General features: G+C 33.4%; 1 protein-coding gene across 6 annotated transcripts in view; it reads right to left on the reverse strand.

Moving 5' to 3' along the window:
* The window catches only part of LOC113512633 (CUGBP Elav-like family member 2), a 549805-nt gene that overhangs the window by 212690 nt on the left and 314853 nt on the right, over positions 1-22262 (reverse strand). The window lies entirely within an intron of this gene.

The raw sequence follows: 22262 nt of genomic DNA on the forward strand, positions 1-22262 counted from the left end.
CTTATGCTTATGTATCAATGTATTACAAGAAGTTAATAGTTGCAGGATGGTAGAACCATTTTTATAGTTGACTATTAAGAAGATATTTATTCAAAGAAGGAATTATGAATTACTGAAATAATAATACTGCCACTATCTGCGTTATAAAATACATGTTGGAAAATTCTAAAAAGTTGATACAGAGAATGGAGTACCAAAATGATGCAGAAAGATAAGATATGTATGCAAATAAAACATTTAGGTTATCTCCTTTAATAATACGTCATGTGCATGCATTCTGATTGAATAGATTTCTGAAGACATCTATCTAACCATGTTATCTGTAAGTTCTTAAATATTACTTTTTAGAGATTTTGTGCGCGTCATACCAGAGGGAGACTTTGTACAAAAGTCGAATGCTTGGGCACCTCTGTCTCATTCGTGTTTCAACCGTGAAGCAGCTGTGTTTGCATGGCTGTGTTTCGGTTTGAAGGATGGGATATGGCGTGAATTTACAGGGTACAGAGGAATAACACCTGAGTCCTCAGGAATGGTAACGCACGGGGGGTATCATGGGTGAAACAGTATACTCTGTTATGTCCATGTTATGTTATGTTATGCTCATGTCTATAGGCGACGGTTACCACTTTCCATCAGGTGGACCGTCAGCTTGTTTGCCATTCTAAGTTGTATAAAAAAAAGTAATCGACTTATATTGACTGACTAATATAAAAAATAGCCTATGTCCTTCTCCATCCCAAATAGTATATGTACATAACAAAGAAATAAACAAAGTCACTTCCATATTTATAATATTAGTTTGAATTGAGAATAATAAGTATTATATGGTAATCAGACTCTTTGTTTTTTTCTCCAAAGATGGGAAATATGGGAAATTTCAACTACTTTCCCATATTTCCCAAATATGGGAAAGTAGTTGAAATAACAAACATTTTAGCACAATCCAAAATGTTTAAATCTAATAAAGTTTGTTTAATGAAAAAAATTGTTTTCAGAAAAAATTAAACCTAGGAATTTATTCCGTACAACAATGCACATCAGAGATTGTCAAACTTTTCATTGTCCAGTTAACTGGAATTTAAAAACAACTGATGTAATTTAATTTATATGTCACGTGCTTATCAATGTAGGTATAGACTACTGCAATCTACGTCAAAATATAAAAACTATTTCCTTTAGTACAGAGCACTAAATAAGAGAGCCAATAATGGACTCAACTTAGACAATTCTCTGAACCTGTTAAAGTAGATCGAACGAGTAAAATAAAGCGCTCACTCGCCCTTATAAAACCGTCACCTCATCAGACATTGTTCACAGGTCGAGGCAAAGTGGCAGGAAAAAGTTGCCGTAACCCCTCCCTCTCCCCCCTCCCCACTTCCTACCACTCCGCGGGATTAAGTGGGCGCCGCCAGGAGGATTTGCTGACACGATCCGGGCGACAAAAAGTTGCCAATAGTTAACCGATAGATGCAGAATGATAATGTTATCAGAGTCAGGTTTCGGAGGCGAACGTTTTGCTTTGTTTGAAAGCTGTTGCGAGAAGTCTGGAGTTACATTTTTATTTTACTAGTGGCTACATGTTTTCTATAGTTTAGTCTTAGTGCTGTAGTTTATCTTTTTAAGATATGTTATATGATACATTAATATTTTTATTAATTTTAATGTTGAAACATCTGGTAAAGCTTAAAGAAAGTACCTTTGCAATCAAACGATAAAATGAAAAACAGATTTAACTTACTGCAGGATGGAATATTTAACTTTAAAAATTAGATATATTTAGACATAAATCTAAATAAAAATTACATAGGAGGTCATTGTTTTTTAAGCTGTATATGCAATATTGTATTTTAACTAATTCGTTATTTTTTTTTTTATTCAACTTAGAATGGCAAACAAGCTGGCGGCCCACCTGATGGAAAGTGGTACCCGTCGCCTATAGACATGAGCAGTACCATGGACATAACAGAGTATACTGTTTCGAATCGTTAAGTCACGGGAATCAAATCTCGGCTGTTCTATAGTATACTATTACTTGTATATTGATAAATTGTTAAAACGGTTAAATTGTTGAGTACCTACTCATTACCTTACAAAAAATAAATATAAATAATAATTAATAAACTTTTATACGTTCATACATCAGAAAGAAGCAATTTCAAAAGAAAATTATAGAAGGAACAACCAATTTCTTAACAGATTCCGTCAATCTTTTCGTCTCGGCACATAATATGAATATGTTTAAGACGGTTCTGGATAGGAAAAACGAGTTTACTCAATCGAGATCAAAGTAAAAGCTAATAAACATGTACAGCATAATGATGTACTTAAATTAACTTCATAAGCTGAAAAATATTTGTTACAATAAAATATAAAGCATCCGTGTAAGTGGCTAGCGAGACCCTTGCCGCGTTTGACTGAACAAGAATCTTATTAAAACTTCCGCATTCCATTTGTTTAACTTTTATTCCCATACTGGGACCACACCGGGTGTACCTACTCGAAATGAACCCGCTGAATTGTCGAAACTCCGCGTGTGTAACTTAAGTGGAATTGCATTGTCAATTTATGACTTATGTTGAAACCAATTTAAAGTAATTCGATTTTGATTATGAATATGGAAGTTTAAATTTTATTATTAATATTAATTTATATTACATTTTTTTATATTAATTCAAAAAAGCAATGTCGTACATTTTATATATAAAAATCCCATGTCATTGTGTTTATTTCCTCTACTCGTAATCTCCGAAACCACTCAACTGATTTATATGTATTTACTTTTACAGGTTAAAAGCAAAATCCATTTACAAAATTACATTATTTTATTAATATATATAAGAAATATGGACCCGGTTTGTGACGGTAGGGGGTAAAACGATATTTGCCGGGGCAGCTGCTGTCTTTATAAATCATATTTATTATAAATATGATGTCAGTAGGACATGTACGGATTTAACTTATGAATCGCCCTTAGCAATAATTAATTTATTTATTAATTAGTAAGAATTTCAAAATTCCAATGTCTACGCTAAAATAAAAAAAAAATAATATTAAAAATAACCCTAATAAATTTAATTTCACATAGAATTGTAAAATGAAATATCATATTATTTCTACGTAAATCATTTTCACTAGAGCGAGTGTGAGATATCATAATTGATTGTTGGAGTGCCCTCGGGTATCTCGAACACGAAAATTGATAAAGTTCCCGCTTCCGACGAAAACTCGCTATCATCAACTTTGTGACTGACGAGAATGTAGACTCGCTGTCTATGATTAAAATTATGTTGCTCTATTTGTTTGTTCACCTCATTTTTGGCTACTGGAATACTGTTTTTTGTTCGTTTAACATTGCTATTATTTGTTACCAAAGGAGGAATGTACCAAATTCATTTATTTGGGCCTCATTCTTCTTTCTATCATGAAGCAGTTATACTTGCACTGTTGTGTATCGGTTTGAAAGGTGGAATATGGCTATGAAATTACAGGGTACTGTGGTATAACATTATAGTTCTCAGATGCGTTACAGTTTATTCTAAGATTTGTATAAGCGATTGTTGTTATTTTGAGATTGTCAGTTTGTTTGACATTAGATGTTGATGAAAAAGGTTACACAGAACAACTCATATTTCCTAAAGAAGTAGAATTTATCTCTGTTTGAGTTAACTTATTAAACTTCTGAACTCTCTTAACTGGATTAATTGAGTTATTACTGTTACACGTTGGAATTGAGGAAAATTGTCGTTGAATAAGAAAGAACGTTGCTATTTATAAAATATGTACTAGCAATATGCCTCAGCTTCCCACAGTCAGACGGAGGATAATATTTTAAATTTGTACTTTATTTGGACCAATTGAAATTAATAATAATACTTATCAAAGGTAAGGCTGTTCACTTACATTGCGATTCTTTCTTGCTTTTAGTTATTTTTATAATCGTTTTTTAAAACGTAATTATTGGTATTGTAAACGTGCATTACAAAATTTTATGGTTCATGAATGTGTGTGTGTGTGTGTGTATATATCCTTCGTTGTTTAATGTTTAATAAATTATGATTATAATTTGCGATTTATTTTTATTACAACTATAAGCAATTTTTTTATTATTTTCACCTATTAGTTATTGTGTTTCAAGAAACAGTGAATACCACAATAATTTAGTCGGTTTGAAATAAGAGCAACAATAAATTATACACAATCGTGGTCGTATTGCAGTTAGTAAAGAACCTAATACCGTTTTGTCTTTTAAATTGCATTAATTAATTTCTTAATGCTAGGAAATGATATTTATTGGCAATTCCGCGTTGCCCGTGTTCGGTTGACGTAGAAAGACATAGACTGTGGAGTAAGTTACTTTGTTACGTTCAAATTAAAGTTGCTTTATTATGTCTTTGTTTTTAACTAACAATATGCCCACGATTTGCAAAATTTGATCTCTTTTTAATTCAACACACTTCAGATTATGCGTTGATAATGCAGATTTTTAGAAGTATCAGAATTTTTTAAATCAATTAAGTATTTTTTGAGTTTATCCGTTATAAACTAAAAATCAAATATTTTTCTCTTTATAATTATAATTATATTGGAAAATAGACGTAATAAAAAATGTTTATTCTATAGACATTAAAGACTTTTATTATTATTCGGTAAAATGTGAGTAGATTTTTCCATCATTTTCAGACGTTTTTTGTTTCAGTTAAATCTTTTTACATTATTTTTTGTTTAATATTTTTGTGTAATATTCTTTTTTATATGTTATTGTACTCATGCTTTCCTGGGTGAGCGTGTTGGAAGACTGTAAGGCTTACCCAGTGGATGTAAATAAATAAATAAATCATCATCATATCAGCTGTCAATTGTCCACTGCTTGACATATGCCTTCCAATCGTAAAGTAACCTCAATTAGGTTATGTTGATGTTTTGAGAGAGACGTTGCTGCCCATCTCTCTACCGTTAAACTTCCATAGCGCCGTTTACGAAACCCACCTACCTAAATTTTTACATAGTTTCCACTAAAGGAATACAGCGACGGATGAGATATTTAATAGACACATTCGATTGAATATATTTGAATCACGAACGCGAAATGTGGGTGTCAACAAATAGATTTAGTTTCGTAATAAACAGGATTTGATATCATCCTCGAGGGTGAAGATTACTTCAAACCGAAACGCAACTATATAAGTACAGCTGTTTGATAGAAACACGAGTGGAGTGTACCTCCAGTAGCTCTGGCATGATTTTAGTGCAGTCTTTCTATGATAAAATATGAATAAATATGATAAAACTCAATAAATGATGTTAGCTTGTGGAATTCTCTTCCTATGCTTATCCGTGACATCATTTACTAAATATTTTTAGGGATACATAAAAAATATGATAGACCAAAAATAAACTATATATATAGAGATACTGGAAACCACCAATTCGTCCAATTGGAGGTGGATTCCTACCTCTCTCAACGTAGCCGATGATGCTACTAAACCAAAGAAAATATTTTTGTCTCCTTCTCATAGGTGGTTTACTGGCCCACCATATATATAATTGGGTCTGTCATATTTTTTATGTATAACTAGTGCTATAATAAAGTATAAATAAATAAATGTCCACAAATCGAAATGTGCGCGATGATGTGACGGACACAAAGTGTGTTCAACTTATCAATTTCCTGGCTCATTATATGTTTAAACCATAAAATGTACCAACCACTCAAGCCTCGTAAAGGCTTTGAACATTACCCATTCCCCATACGCCGTTGTTTTTAAGTAGTCCAACGAATTCGAGTAGATTTATCCCTTATTGCTGGTCGTTAGTAAAATGGCGGTATTAATTACAAGTATTGTCCGTACCCTGGGCCGGGGATTAATGACCGGTATTCTCTGGGGATCGCGTATGATACACTAGCACCGTTTTGCGGCTTAGTTCGAAAAAATAATGCCGAAATCCGTTGTATAAATGATAAAGGTAATTTTGAGTTTTTGTAGTATTACAATGAAGGTATATGAATTTAGAGACTGAATTTATTTGTTTAATAAATTACTTATTAGACATAGGTATATACGCATTTTTTGATAGATACATTTAGGATTATTTTGGTATCAATACTTAGAAACATATTTTTCAGAAAAATTATCCTTCAGTTACTATATTGACGATATGTTACTCCAAAGATATCGAAAATACTTGCATTTACCTGTGACTTAGTCCACGTGACTAAGATAAGTAGTAGCCTAAATCCTTCTCCGGTTGGGGAGAAGGATTGTTAGTAACGAGGAATTTAATCTCCATTGCTAGTAATATACTCTCTCAGGTCGAACTCCAAGCGGTTCCCCCTGGGAACTATCGTGATTTATTATTGTCAAATTCGTTACGATGGGCTAATTGATATGACTTTAGGTCGGGAGTCTTGGTGAGGATTCACCTACTATCCCTGATTGTTGCCCTGCCAGGGTAACCGATAGCGGGCTTTCATTATCATTCAAAGAAAAGCCCCTCTCCATTTCATAGAGCTCCTGCATACCAAAAAATAGGATGAGCAGTGAAGGTGGAAAGAGGTAATAAACACTCGTTTACATTTATAATTTATAATTTTAGTAAGAACAAACCATACCTTTATTTACTTGATTGCGCGATAAAAAAGAGGTCCCATATCAATTACCGAGTAATTCTTAATGATCGAAAAGAAAAAAACGTTAACGGAATTAAATTTAATTAAAACCGCCTCGGGTATTCAGCAGTTTCGTAATAAATCCTTAATCTTGGCCACACAAAGTAGGACGTTTCTTTTATTAAATTATACTAAAGGTCCGACCTTTGTGAAGCTTCCGGCACCTAATGTTTTAGCGTGAGGATAATAACGCTTCGTGTCGTTTGCGTAATGTGGTTTTGAGGACAATATCGTTTTAGCTCGGTTCATGGACTGGCCATTGTTGTGAGGCCGAAAAAATAAGTTCTACGTCTCAATTTGAAGTGAATACTTTGATTTCATAATGATAATGATTATAATACCTCCGTCGGTAGTCAGAGTCGATATTTGTTAACTGCAACTACCCGTTAAGTTAATCAACATTCGGCATGTGCATATTTTGTTAGACATATTAGAGTAGAATATAGCGAGTCTATTACAGTCACTCGAATTAGTTATACTTCATCATCATCATCATCATTATCATTTCAGCCGTTAACTGTTCACTGCTGAACATAGGTATCTCCCATAGATTGACTGATTTGGTTATGTTGTTAAGTGGCATCCACTGATTTGGTTATACTTACAAAAAGGTTGTCCTTTAGAATGTTTATTAAAAATGTTAGGAAATTAGAACGTAGAAATCCTAATTATATAAATGTGAAAGTGATTCTGTTTGTTTGTTAACTTACAGCATCTTAACAGCTTGACCAATCACTATGAAATTCGCTATACAAGTACTATATGAGATGGAGAAGAATATAGTCTTTTATTTATATATCACGATCAGTAAATATATCCTGATTAGTATTCAAAACGAATATAAATGAAAGTGACATGTTTGTTGCAATACATACATACATATTGTCACGCCTGTTTCCCATTATATATCACAATGAATCGCCAAAGATTCAAACAAATCTTTCGCTTCTTATATTCATCAATCTTTTCATACACGCTCGCCGGTTACGGGAATTTAATTTGCCCTTCTTCAAGTCGAATTGTTTGTTGCATTTTGACGTCTTAATAGCTCGATCAGTTGTCGTACAATTAGGCATATACGTAATACCAAAATGGAGATGGTCATAGAAAAATAATACTAACCAAAAGTTTTAATTAAACACAGTTACAAAATTAAGACAGTGAGATTAAAATTTTAATCTCCAGCAAAATCGATAACCCTTTACCGGTGCTGAGGCACAAGATGGCCGAGATATCCGACTGGGTATAAGACGAGTTTTTTCCGGTCAAATGAATGGAATTTTAATTAGAGTGCCGTTAATTAAGGAGGGCGAAGGATGCCCCGTTGCTTTCAGCGTGCCCGCCCATCTTTTTTTTAGTCGTTTAATTCTTCGGTAACGTCTGCCTTTTGCTCGCTTTGATGTGCAATTTGCAATTATTTCGGTGTTGTTCCGATTGTAAAGGTTTATAAGAGAATTAATTATGTAACAATAATATTTATTTTCGTAAATACTACAGAGTTAAAATTTTGTTGAAGCCCCAGAAGTATGTTGAAAACGAATTTATTTCATAGAACATTGCGACACACGCAAACACATACACACGCGCGAGTACACACACTATTATTATTATGATTTTTGTTTCTAATTAGATTATTATAATTAGTTTCTTTTTTCATTTATGCTATTGTGTGAGTCGCATGATTTTATGAATAAATTCTTTCTTTCTTTAAAAGTAAGATCGGATGGTGATGATGTATCGAATTTTTATTCGTATATGAAATGAAATGAAATGAAATGAAATGAAATGAAATGAAATGAAATTTATAGCGATGAATGTGGTAAGTTTAGGTAACATTATACATTTTGTGTAACCATGACATTCAGCCAGCTTGGCATGCAACATTTTATATGTATTATTAATAATCAACTATTAATTAGAAGTTATATTACTACATTGAAGTTCAAATTATTATTGTAAAATTATACATGCATGTCATTATTTTTCAGTAGGTTACGTCCGTCATACATTTACAAATATGTGTTGCATACAATATTCTATATTCTAGATTCAATTATATAATGTCGTCCATTTTACTTGCAAAATAATCTTTTAGTGTATAAAAACATTTTGTAATTAACCATTTACATAAAATGACTTTAAACCTTTTTAAACACAGATCAGTAAGTGAATTTGATAATTTATTGTAAATTCTTATACACGATGAGTAACTGTTACTATGATATAGACGTGTTTTTATGTTTGGTAGCTTAAGCCTTCCAGGATGTCTAATAGTGAATTTATAAAAGTCATCTTTTTTTGCAAATAAATAAGAATGTTTTTTCACAAAGAGGCAACACTCCAATATGTATATTGATGGAACCGTGAGTACTTTCAGTTGCTTAAATAGTGGCGTACAAGGTGTCATAGGTCGCTTATTACAGATGGTACGGATACATTGTTTCTGAGTTATAAACGCTCTGTTAATATTTACCGAATTTCCCCATAATAGTATACCATATTTAAGGTTTGATGCCACATGTCCATGATATGCCATGACTGCTGCTTTTTGATCTACTAATTTGGTTAATTTCCAGAGAGCATAGACAAATCTGTTTAATTTATTACATATTTTTATTACGTGGTTTTCCCACGAGCATTGGTTATCAATAGTAATACCAAGAAATGAAATTTCTTTTATTTCATTTATTAATTTTTCACGAATTGTAATTATTAATTGGTCACTTTTTGGTCTTTTATTATAAAATCTCATATATTTCGTTTTTTCAATATTAATTTCTAAGCAATTTGAGTCTAGCCATTCCACAATATTAGCAATAGATAGATAAACATATTTTGTATTTTCTTTGTTATTATGTAATAACAGATTTAATATTAATTGAATTTAAAAAAAATCTGAATAAGGACATTGTGTAAATAAGTTCCATGTAAATAATTATTATACATAAGAATATCATTATATCATTTTAGTTAAATTACTAAAGACTAGAAGTTCTGACCTACTATGTTATACCCTATTATGTTTCTAGAATACGTGTTGTCTAGTTCTACAATGTGAGCTTAATTTTTTTATTTCTTTGTATGTAATATTAGTATAGATTATATATAATTCATAAAACACTAAAACCTTCTACAAATCTACTTTAACTATTACAAATTTTTGTTCCTCTCTTTCCAATCGGGAATATAGTGTAAAAGAAAGAGACAAACAGTTCAATAGCAAAAATAGGTTTATGTGGGGTTTGCCGTTTTTATGAATAAGGAGGTAAGAATACAATGCGTCACCTTTTCTTTTCATCTCTATGATATTGTAAGAACTGACTACGGGAACACAGCACAATACATCAGTGCAATATGAGGAAAATTCCAAATAAAACTCCATACCAATACACCTAGCTTACTATTATCAACAGTGGACTATTTTATTTCTATTCTACAAGGATTAAATAGTACAGTTTAAGCAAAATAACCATAAACAACTGCGTATCAAAGGGGTTTTTACTACCAGCTGTCCCGGGAATAGAAAGCTTTGTCCACAGTAAACAGACATAGATGCTCTACAAGTAGCTCGTTAGTGGAACACTCTTGGAAATTACTGTAAAATTTGCTATGCTGTTTGAGTATTTACATTTTTAAAAGCTAGATGTCTATTGATAAATATTAGCTTTAGTAATTGGTTTTGCAATTTAGTACAATATTTACTACACAATTTATTCCAGTCCATCCTGTTTTGATCGACCGTCGCAGAGAATTTACTATAAAAGTTATTTCTTTGTTAGCTATTGTCTGATTCGTGGCTAATTCGTTAGTATAATACATTATCAGTTTATATATTTGCTATATAAGTAGTATAATACTGGTAGTATTATAGAAAATCTATATTTTATTGTATTTCATAGAGTCCAAAACTATGATGAACAATATTTACTACACAATTTATTCCAGTCCATCCTGTTTTGATCGACCGTCGCAGAGAATTTACTATAAAAGTTATTTCTTTGTTGGCGATTGTCTGATTCGTGGCTAGCTCGTTAGTGTAATGGCTGTATTAATTACTGGAATGGTGGTGACCCCGGTCCCAGATTAACGAACTCCGTCTATATATGGAAGCTATTATAAGCATTATATTATTTCATTATGGAATTAAAGAGAATTTTATACAGTAATGAAAATGTGTGGTTTGGTTGCGATGTAAGAATCCTTACTAATCCTACTTCCTATCATAGTTGCCAATAATAAACGTGGAAGTATAATACGGATGTATGGATGAATGTTTATTATTCTTTCATGCAAAAATTACTTAATTGATTTAGACGAATATTTTTTATTTATTTGTTTGTTTATTTATACTTTTACGTATATTAAAATATGTCTACAGAGCGGAATTAATGCCTGATGGCATTCTCTACCAGTCAACCGTTTCGCTAAACAGTAAGAGTAAATGGCGGTGCATTGATTTAACAAAAATAATTTGTTTATAAATAAATATTTTGAGAGATAATAACATCAATATTTAAGATAAATGAACTTAATTAATTAATTTTGTATATGAGTAGGTTTTTTCTTTATTGTAAGGGATGGAAACGAGCAGACGATCTACCTGATGGGAAACGGTTACCGTCGTCTATGAATATTTGTAATACGAAGGGAGTTGCTTGTGTATTGCAGGCTTTTTAAATGTTCGTAGGCACGTTTATTGAAATTCAATATATTGTAGTGCAAGTTTACATTATATTCTAACATATAGAATATTTAATATACTGATTCATGCGTGGAAAGTTGCAGTATATAGCTGGTATTAAAACGCGATCGTGACTATGTTTTGTTTCTTACCTCATGACAGTTTAACCAATCGTCATGAAGGTAAATACACACTTAGTCATTTAAGATGAACAGAAATTTAGCTATAGTCTAGCCGTATACATAATTTTGTTAAAATCCGTTCAGTAGTTATTGCGTGAAAGAGTAATAAACATTCATTCATCCATCGTCACAAATTTTTGCATTTATAATATTAATTGGATAAGAAAATGAGTTTGTTTGTTACTTTTAGTTCCTTAATTGATCAACCAATTGTTAGGAAAGAAACACATCTAGTATTTGGGATTGACATGGTCATACGCTATTTTATCCACATCTCGTTCACGCGAACGGAGTCGCACGTAAAAACAAGTGGTCTATTAAATTACTGAACGATCAAATCAGTTAAGCCGTTTAAACAATAAACAACTGAACATCTTTATAAACTTTCACATTTACAACATTAGAAGGATTTTGAGGGAAGTAACATTACAAACGGGCGCTGTCCGATTGCGAAGAACTCCGAAGTTAAGTGTTGTTGGCTGTTTGATCTCGTCCTAGTCCTGATCAAATAACCATCGGCCCCGGACTTCAAAGTTCCTATCAATATTAAATATATTTTGAAAGAAGCATGTACTGTTACAAAATGGGAGAAGACTGATTGCAAAGGATTATAAGGTCCAGAACCAGCTGTAAGTTGTTAAGTCCCGATTGTGTATTTAAAATATGTGTAAATAATGCGAAAGTTTCAAATTAACCATGATACTATGAAACCTTTATTGTATAATGTTAGTTAATTTAAAAATATTATGTTTTAAAATATGTATAGGGATGCCTGGAAGAAATCTCTTTTAGAGATAAGTTCGCTTTTGCTTTGTTATTAACTTGTTGCGATTACATACATACATACATATCTGTCACGCCTGTCTCCCATTAGGGTAGGCAGAAACAATGGAACGCCACATGCTTCGATTCAAACAAACCTCTTTTGCTTCTTCCACATTCATCATCTTGTCATACATGCTCGTCGGTTACGGGTACTTTTGCGATTACTGTATGTTTTAATGCAATTATATATATATATATATATATATATATATATATATATATATATATATATATATATATATATATATATATATATTACAAACTTTTTCATTTTTCAAACCGATATGACATCATAACCTTCAAAAAAGCATAATATCAATATATTTCTTTTTAAAAGGCCGGCAGCACATTTACAATGCCTCTGGTGTTGAGGTTGAGTGTGATAGGCAGCCATAGTCACTTAACATTAGCTGAGCCGCATGCTTGTTTGCCCCCTTGTGTTATACAAAAAAAAAAGAAACTGTAAATATGAAAAAAAAAATACACCCGTGCGAATTTTTTTTTCCAGGACAGGGCGGACAGCTAGTTCATAATATCTGTAACGATTAGTAAGTGTGATTGTATTGAACACTTATATTATCATATATAAAGTATAATAAGATGCAATAATAAGGAACGTGTTAGAAGTCAATTATTTATATTCCTATACCAAGTGTTTACAAAATAAATTTGAGCCAACGAGCCTACAGAAGCGAGAAAGGAAAAAAAAAATGGAAAACAACTTGTTTTTTCTACTCTTCACATTATGCAGATTCGTCCTCACGAATTACTTTTTTAAGCAATAAACAGAGTAGGATGTCGTATAAGAATCTTCGCCTAGAGGAATGGAGTAGACGCGGCGTAAACTCAAGTCATAAACTGAGAGTTGAGTTTTGACAAAGTTTGAATAACATCGCGTAAAATTTGCTGTAAAGCACAATTCTGTTTCATATTTTCCAAGTAATGTGTGTGTCTGTGTGGTTAGGTCTAATGCGAAATGAGAGCTAGGGTAGGTATACTAGCAAAATTTTACTATAAACTAAAGTATTTGGCGTGTCGTAAACTTTTGTTAAAGATTTCTTTATAAAAATTTTAAAGCATCAATATTATGATTAATTAAATTTTTTTGTTCTAACTGTTTATGCTGCTAGCCGCAGATGGCCTTTACAGCTTCATCGAACGCGTATACAGGGGCGACGGAAGACGGCACTCCAAGCCTGCGAGAGGGGAGCGATAGAGGCGTCAGCTCTTACTTATGGACTATGGCGTTGCGTCTAAGGGTGCCAGAGTGGCTCTGACCTCGGCTTAGGCCACCGCACTTCGATCCCCGTCGAGGGACAGCGAAGGGTCTTGAAATAGTTTATATAAATATTGTTCTAAGAAAAAAAGAAAGCTTGGTAGGGAGGAGTGAGATGTTTTTGTTCAGGTAAACTTAGATTTAAGCATTTTTGAATAGTAATTTTTCATTTTTTACTTACTTATATTACATTGTCTGCTTAATTGTTGTGAGCATATTGTTGATGTGTCTTTAATAAATAATTTAGTTAATTAATAAAAACAAATTGTGTGAAGAGAAAATCTCTTTTTTAGACTTAGCATTACAAAGGGACTTCCTTATCCATTGAGCAATTGTAAAATCATATCTTCAGTATGCAAAATCACAGTGTTGTTTTAAAGAGAAAAAAGTACAGTGACGCGACGCGTGATAATCTACGCAACAACGCAGCAGTGTTTCTTTGAAGACATCAACAAAAGCCTAACTGTAGTTGCCAACCCGTTTGCTAAGCGTGGCAACTACTGACAAAATGCCCCTGTGAGGGAAATGAGGGAAGCCTATTTAGTAGCGGACAGTTAACGGTTGATATGAATGATGAATGAATGAACACGATAAAGTCCTGAATTACTAGAAAGCAATAATTAAATAAAATTTTACTAATACCACAAGTTAAGCAATTTATTACGTATTCAGATTGGCACAGAAATTAATTCACTTGGACGCTAACATCTCATCTTAATATACTCGCTATGATATTACTCGCTCAAAACTTATCGCTTGTACCACTGTTTGTCCAAAGGGCGGGACAGTGATAATGGTTATGGCAAAAGTTCGCTGTTTTAACGGCCGTATTCTGTAGCGGCCGCGCGGAACGACTGTGACGTCACTAGACAATTTGTTCTGAATGACTGTTGGACCGATTTGTTATAGTCTGAGATCTAGTAACATAAACACGGGTACCTACCTAACCAATGTTAAGTGGGAGAAAGGGACTGTTAATAATGGGGAGGTTAGACCCCATTGCTATCAATACACCCTATCAGGTCGACCTCCACGCGGTCCCCCTTTGGAAACCATCGTGACTAATTTATCGTTGAATTCGTCACGATGGGTTAACTGACTTGCCTTTTCATTTTCACCTATCACCCCTCACTGGTGCCCCGCCAGTGTATACCGATAGCGGAAGCAAGGTTACCATTCCATTATCATCCATTAAAAAAACAATATTAAGTAATATAGCGACGTATTCTCAGTGCAGTTCAGATTAACATTATATTATTTAGGACACACACATTTAGGACAATAGTTTGCTGAGATTTCAATATATATATAATTTATATATATATTTCAATTACAATAGATAAACTACCTATTTACAGTTCTTTACTCTCTCTAAGTAAATCAATGGCAAGTGCGATCAGATAAACACTGCATAGTGCAAGCATTTACGTTATGTGCTTGTGAATTTAATTTATATTGTTAATTTAGTAATGCTCTTCGAAGTACATATACTATTGCACACGATCACTTTAATTGTTTACATTTTACATTTATAATAAGAATGCCTATTCTTTCTACATGATTATTGTATTACTAGGGTTAGTTTTAAGTATGACAGATTTTTTTTTATATCTATGCACTCACCTTTACTGTTACCCTTTTAACGCGTTTGTTTTATATTGCGTAATTATGCGTAGAGAGCTATTATTAGCTATCTATTTCTTATTCTAATTTATAATTACTGTTATTGTTGACAAAACTGTTAGTTTTTCTATATTTAATAAATGTATAAAATTTGTCATAATTATATTTGAAATTCCTGATAAAATATATATATAATAAGTGCGATTGGGGCGATCGCGATGTGGCTCCTCCTGGAAATCATTATAGTTAATTTTTTTTAAATTCATCACAATGAGCTAACTGACGCGCTTTCATCTTCACCGGTCATTCTTCACAGGTATTTCATGAGCGTCTATCGATAGCGCAGATGGAGTTTTTACTCCACTTTATCCCATAAAAAAAGCACGGCTATTATACGAGAACATTTACCATGAAATTTCACATCCATAACGGCCATTAATCTCTGCACGTTGTCATGGTGACTTTTGTGTCACGAGATCTTAATCTATCTCATTCCTCTCAAGATCGGATGTTATTGCGAGTTCTCACTTCTCGAGAACTTCGCAATGAGTGTATTTCATGATATAGGCCCGGGGCGAGGGTGATGGCGGACATGGAAAACTTCAGTAATACTTAATTGCAAAGATTGTTAAAAAAAAATTAAGTACGAGTCAACTTCGTAACTGGAAGTATAAGAAAATACTCATGGGGATATGCCATTGAGTATCAAACTTCGTAGAATTTGAATGTAAGAAATGCGTTCAAATTGCTTTTTTAATAATAAAATTTTCAATTTACGATAATTAAAAAATACATAAAAATTATGATAAAATGGTGCTTAATGCCTTCAGGGCACTGTTGGGGCTATCTCGTCGCTTTAGTGCGTCGCACATGTTTGCACGAGAGCGTACGGATGATTTTTACGTAATACCGCGCAAACGAATTGTTTCGCCATTGGGTAGGGTGCGTGTTAGCTCAAACAGTGTCCTGAAGACAATTGCTGATAAAATGGACTGTTCCATTCCAAACTATTGTGTGGGACAGGTTATCAATGCAAGAACGTCATGACCGCTCATTTATTAACATAGGTTAAGTCAATTTATAACTAACAAAATGGGCCTTATGTAGTCTGAGTAAATAAATAAATATTATTATTATTATTAATTGGAGTTAAAAATAACTGAATATAATTAGATTGGCTGTATGGTTTCGGCATAGAATAGGCCACCACTTCCTTTTCCGTGGGTGTCGTAAGAGGCGACTAAGGGCACATAATGGTAGAGGGATGGGCAGCAGCGTCCCTCTTAAAACATCTCCAAAGCCTAACTGCGATTGCCAATCCGCCTGCCAATCATGACAACTACTGGCAAACCCCCCCCCCTCCCTTACGTTCTTACGAGGTTTACGTTCAGTAGTGGACTGCTAAAGGCTGGTATGATGCTGATATTTAAATTATTGTAATTGTGCTTATGACTTTATATGAAATAAAAAAAAAAAAAACAGTGAAAGAAAGATTCAGATAAGGTTCTTATTATTGCATCCTTTATTCTAATTCACACTCGTATATATGTAAATAGGATTTTTCATCATTTTAAAGAAAGTAGGCAATTGTTTGAAGAGTAAAGCGGTATAAATTGTCTTTTATTTACTAAATGCATGCAAATATAATGTACGAAAATAACACTTTCGTACCCAGTTCACAAAATCCCTCACTTTATTCCTCGAAACACAATCTGTAGAACGCAGATGAGGTGCGTCACTCTGCGACGTTGTTCTAAACTTTAGACTTTAGATTGGAGCAATGAATCGTCGCTAATGAGCTTCTTTGCTGGCGGTTTCTACTCGGGAATGCATACCTCGTGAAGTAGGTTAACTGTCTTCGTATAAATAACATAGGCACTTCCATTGTCAGATAACGCCAATGTAAACACGAAGTGCATGTAGTGCTGACTAGTTAATAGGATTTTACTTTAGGATTTCACTTTGTAAGTTATATTAATTGAAAGTGGAAGGAATTCAGTATCGAGGAAGGTTTAAAACGTCTTATCATGATTTTTTTGATAAGTAAAAATAAAATGATATACCTTATTATCATATTCTGATAAGAAATAATTGATGAGAATGTAATAAAGAAACTTAGCCAATTGTAAAAAATAAGTACGATGGTAGCTCTTCAGTGAGATGGTGGGTGTTGGCGACAGATCTCTTTTTATATAAGTTTACCTTTTTAGATTTATATTTTAATATTTTGAATATGTCTTTTGACAACGTTTTTGTTTTCTTACTTGATTGACATATTGTATAGTGGGTTGTATTATTGGAAACACCTGTACTATTTAAGGGAGGAGACTGATAGCCATGATGTATATAATTATGATGTATGTATGAATTTAGTTGAACGGATGCACAGGAGTTAGAGGGACGTATTTTTAGATACAATTTACTTTAATATACTATATTTACAGCTAAAACATACCGCGTTCATAATGAACTTATTCTGATTTATAGGAACAACGCGTAGTTACATTACATTATACCTACTTCAATGGGCACAACCTACATCAAACAAATGCTGCCTTCTGGTGCGTTATTGACTCAAGTGATCGGGACGCTTCAAGCGCAGTTGTGCTCATGTACCGTGAGCGAGTATCCACTACATGTCATGAGCGTTGTCAGGCATTGTTATACGTTGCATGTAGTGTGCCTTCAGACGCAATAAGTTCCAAGTGCCCACATATGCTGAAGTTATAAGACATTACATTTATACCAAAAGTCTTCAAAACAGTATACATATTCATAAGGCTTTTGGCCACAACAGAATATCAGTGTTTTGTTCTTTTAAGGGCAAAGCAATAGACTGAGTCGTGACTACTTTATGTTACTGTGACACAGTCACGAATAGAAAAATTATGTTTCTTCTTTTATATATTTTCCTTTTACTTTTTTTTTTGTTTATTTATTGTTTTATTAATTTTTTTTGCGTATGTATCTATAGCGGTTGTTATTTGTTGTGCTATAGGTAATGCTAATAAATAATATATCTATCTATCTATATTATCGTTTAGTACAGCGACTTTTGTTGTTTGTCTGTATATCAGAAAGGGATTTATTGTAAGAATAGTTATGAGTTCATATGATCGGATTGCTTCGAGCGCAATTGTGCTCATGTAATGTGAGCGAGTATTCACTACATGTCATGAGCGTTGCCAGGCATTGTTATACGTTGCATATAGTGTGCCTTTAGACGCAATAAGTCCTAAGTATATACTAGTATAATGAAGTTAAATTACAAAATACAATAAATTGTGTTGAGTGTTTAAAATAGTTACGTTTTAATACAAATTTTATTGATATATTAGACGCAATTTAGCAATAAAATTAATCTATTTTGTATTAATCTACTTCATAATGGATTTACCGAGAGGATAGTTAATTCATAGTAATAATAATAATTCAAGTAATTGGAATGCTTCGCAGATTAGTGAAGTTGTGCACATGTACCGTAAGTGAGTATCCACTACATGTCATGTGCATTGTTAGATATTGTTATATATCACGGCACCTTCCATGAAATAAATTTTAAGTTTATAATATACTAAAGTTTAATAAATACTATAAACGATAATAGTCTTAGTAAATACTTAGACCGAGTGTCAAACGTAGCTTGAACTATTTGATTTATACATTGTTATAAAATAGTCAAGAAATAAGTGAACACAAAGTCGAACTGAGTCCTGAGTACAATGCTTTCTTTAAAAACGTATTCAAAACAAGAACACTCCACAACAAAGCTCACAAGTTTCTTGCAAACTCATTCCTTTAAAAATGACATATGATCGATACAGAATAAGTGGCCAAGGTCTCTCATGCGCTGCCATTCCTGGAGTCTACAGCGAATAGTATAATTTCATTACCATATTTCGGTCTTCAAACCAAAATACAGTCATGAAAGCACAGCTGCCTCCTGGCAGAAATACGAATGGGAAGCAAATGACGTTGTATCAAATCTCTCTCTGGTATACTATCTATACCACTAATATAAAGAGGAAAAATTTGTTTTTTTTTTTTGTATGTTCCTTTGTTTGTAATAAATAAAGTTAACAACTACTGAAATGATTTTAAAAATTCATGCTCTAGACACTCTAGAGTTGAGGTTCTTCGAGATACTACACCCTGTATTTAGGTTTCAGTGTTAGTAACACACACGTGACACCCCTACTATTGGCTACATTGGCCATTGGCTACAATGATCTTTTACCATCAAACGGACTGTATGTTTATTTGCATCGTTTTAGTATAAAAATTTTTGCTAGTATTAGTTAAAACTAGTTAAAAGCCGATATGATATGATGATCTATCTACCCGTGTGGACCCGGGCGGATCGCTAGTATAAAATGTACTCGTATAAAAGAATGCAATATCAAGTTTTCTTGAAACTTTATCGCTTAAATCACGGTATTCAGAGTTATTATCTCGTATCCCGTGACAAAAGGTTTTGAATAAGTGAGATCAGCTATCCAGTTACTGACTTTATATTTTCTGACACAAACTTTATAATTATTCTAGCTGTTACTCCGCTTCCCTGTTTTGAACTTAATTATGGTTATGAACTGAAATAGATTTAACGAAGGTAGTCTAGAGAATTTCAACACCAGATGGCGTCTACTATAATAATACTAGTAGTATTGTTTTATATCAAAGATTACTTAAGTAATAATAATACCAGATAGTCGATACCTCTGTCCCATTCGTGTTTTAGTTGTGTTCGGTTTGAAGGGTGGGATATGGCGTGAAATACAGAGGAATAACACCTGAGTTCTCAGGAATGGCGACGCATGGGAAGAATCATGGGCGAAACAGTATACTCTGTTATGTCCATGGTACGCTCATGTCTATAGGCGACGGTTACCACTATACATGAGGTGGGCCGTCAGCTTGTTTGCTATTCTAAGTTGTATAAAAAAAAATTGTTTTCAATCAATCAACTAGGATATGGCAGTGACATCTCAGGGTACGGAGGCGGAACCTTAGTTGCCTAATAAGCGTCATACTGTTTATGTATATTCACTTACCATCATCATCTTTCTGCCCTTATTCCAGTGTTTTGATCTATATTACTAAAGGTTTTGACACTTAACTTTACGACCGGTCGCCTACCACAACTTCAACCGCCTTGTATTTACATTTGTTGTAGGAGGGGGGGGGGGAGATTGCTAGTAATGAGTTAGTTAAGTCCCCATTGCTATCAATCAATCAATCATATCAGGTCGACCTCCACGCGGTCCCTAATTTATCGTTGAATTCGGTACAATGGGCTGAAAGACCTGCCTTTTCATCCTCATCTATCACCTCTCACTGGTACCCCGCGTATCGTTATACACTGGTACCCCAGTGTATACCGATAGCGCAGGCGGGGTTACCATGCTATTTTCACCCTTTAAAAAATACATTTGTTGGTAGCGTGAAAGGAAATCGATTAAGAAAAAAAGGAAGGGGACTTTGGAGTGAGTAAAACAAGTGGGCAAAAATAAACTTGATCATCTGTCTGTTGACAGACAGACATGACTGTCTTTGTTACAATTGAAGTCAGCTTTTAATATGGCATAAATTTTTTTATTATTATACCTGTAGCTTATTATTTGTTTCCAGATTCGTGGAACTAAACACTTTTTATACTTTACCACTGATATAGCGGATGGCCCATCGATCCTGTTCTAGGAGTCATAAATCCTCGACGCTTGCTTGTTACACTAGACACAACAGCGATTAATACCGCCGTTAAACTAACGATAGGCCGTTTGTTACATAGATATTGCGGTATCGGTACGATGCATAATGTTTTGAGTTGGACTGATGTGTAGGTACACGCTATTTATAGGTTTAGCTCGCTTAGGTACGAATCATAGATAATTGTATTGTAAATTGTATATATGTAAGTTACACTGGACACGTTAAAAGATTTATAATACGTAATAATTAGATAATTTGTAATGTTACAAATTTTTTTTTTACATTTTTTTCTATTATGCAACTTAGAATGGTAACGTTCTACTTGATGAAAATAATTTAATACTATAAATTTTATTACTCTATTTATACCATCTAGTTATGCGGTCCCGGCATAGAATAGGCCACCCCTTCCTTTCCCGTGGGTTTCGTAAGAGCCGATTAAGGAAGGGCGAGGGATAGGCAGTTGCGTCCCACTTAAAACATATTTAAAGCTTAACTGCGGTTACAAACTGCCTGCCAAGTACGTAAACTACTGGCAAAAAACCCCCAAAGAGGAAGTTTATGTTCAGCAGTGGACAGTCAAAGGCTGACATGATGATGATGTAAATAAAATTATAGTTTTAACCAAGACTACTTATAAAAACAATGATTTGTAACCGTTTCTAATCACTGTTTTGTTTGAGAGCAATACCACAAATATTCTACGGAAAGAAAGATAGAATTTGTGTTTAATTTGTTAGTTTTTTAAATCAAATAATACTAATAGTATAAAACATTACGGCCTATATTCAGCAGTGAACATTTAACAGTTGATAAGATGGTGATGATGAATTTACAGGGTACAGAGGAATAACATCTCAGTCCTCAGGGACGGTAACGCATGGGGGGTATCATGGGCGAAACAGTATACTTTGTTATGTCCATGGTACTGCTCATGTCTATAGTCGACGATTAGCACTTTCCATCAGGTGGGCCGGCAGCTTGTTTGCCATTCTAAGTTGTATAAAAAATGTTATAAACAAGGATGGCCATCCGACGAAACTCCAGCAAGCTGGAGGCAAACACATTTAATTGTGGATACCGGCTTAAAACTTCATTATCTCATTATTGTGGACATTTCAACAAATCAATTTATATTTCGATTGATTCTATTTTAAATTCATGTATACGGGCTCCATAGGAATATCGAATCGTAACGCCAGGCCCACCAGAACTCGAATTTAGATTGTAGCGAACCATAAATTTGCAAAAAAACGACATAAACTTTGTTGTTATGGTGCAAAGCGTAGACAAAGATTT

Source organism: Galleria mellonella, unplaced genomic scaffold (genome assembly GCF_026898425.1).
Source record: "Galleria mellonella isolate WM207_F2 unplaced genomic scaffold, CSIRO_AGI_GalMel_v1 utg64, whole genome shotgun sequence".
Lineage (NCBI taxonomy): Eukaryota > Metazoa > Arthropoda > Insecta > Lepidoptera > Pyralidae > Galleria > Galleria mellonella.